Genomic DNA, 781 nt, shown 5'->3' on the forward strand with positions numbered 1-781 from the left:
CCGTGACCGCCAGCGCCAAGGGGTTAACATATATTTGTAAAACCATGTATCTCTTAATTTGTACCCGTGTCTTTACTCTTATTGATATATAAAATTATATATACATATGAACCTTAAAGCTACATAAAATTTAGCAACAATAAAAAAGGATAACACACATTAATACAATCCAAAGAAAAATTAATAACCCTTTATGCTGGATAAATCTCATTTCTGTTTTAAAAATATGGAACGCTTCACGAATTTGCATGTCATCCTTGCGCAGGGGCCATGCTAATCTTCTCTGTATTGTTCCAATTTTAGTATATGTGCTGCCGAAGCGAGCACTGAAGCTATTTTAAACACAGTCATTTTTAAAATCAACGTAAACCTATTTAAACTGTAATGTCATAAACACAGGGCTTTCCTGGTAGCTCAGTTGGTAGAGAATCTGCCTGCAGTGCAGGAGACCCAGGCTTGACCCCGGAATGGGAAGATCCACTGGAGAAGGAAATGGCACACCACCCCAGGATTCTTACCTGGAGAGTTCCCAATACTGGAGACTGGGTCATAGCAGGCACTGCAGCTTCCTCCTGTCTCGAGGATTTCTCAGTCTGTAGGAGGTTATCTTTCTCAGGGTCAGCAGCCCTACAGAGAGGCAGATGAGGTGAGGAACTGAAGCCCTCTACCCACAGCCGGTCCACTTAAGGGAGTCCCTAACACCACCATCACTACTCCCACCCTTAGCTGAGATACCAATTTCCTCAGTGTCAGTTACCCAGGGTCATCTGTGGTCCAAAAA

At 42.9% G+C, this 781-nt stretch overlaps 1 non-coding gene across 1 annotated transcript; it reads right to left on the reverse strand.

Annotated features, from left to right (window-relative positions):
• Positions 1-220: 220 nt before the first annotated feature.
• Positions 221-327, reverse strand: LOC136167966 (U6 spliceosomal RNA). Its single transcript, XR_010663137.1, has one exon. It is a non-coding gene; the product is annotated as a U6 spliceosomal RNA (small nuclear RNA).
• Between the last annotated feature and the right edge of the window lie 454 nt (positions 328-781).

This window comes from Muntiacus reevesi, chromosome 4, assembly GCF_963930625.1.
Source record: "Muntiacus reevesi chromosome 4, mMunRee1.1, whole genome shotgun sequence".
Lineage (NCBI taxonomy): Eukaryota > Metazoa > Chordata > Mammalia > Artiodactyla > Cervidae > Muntiacus > Muntiacus reevesi.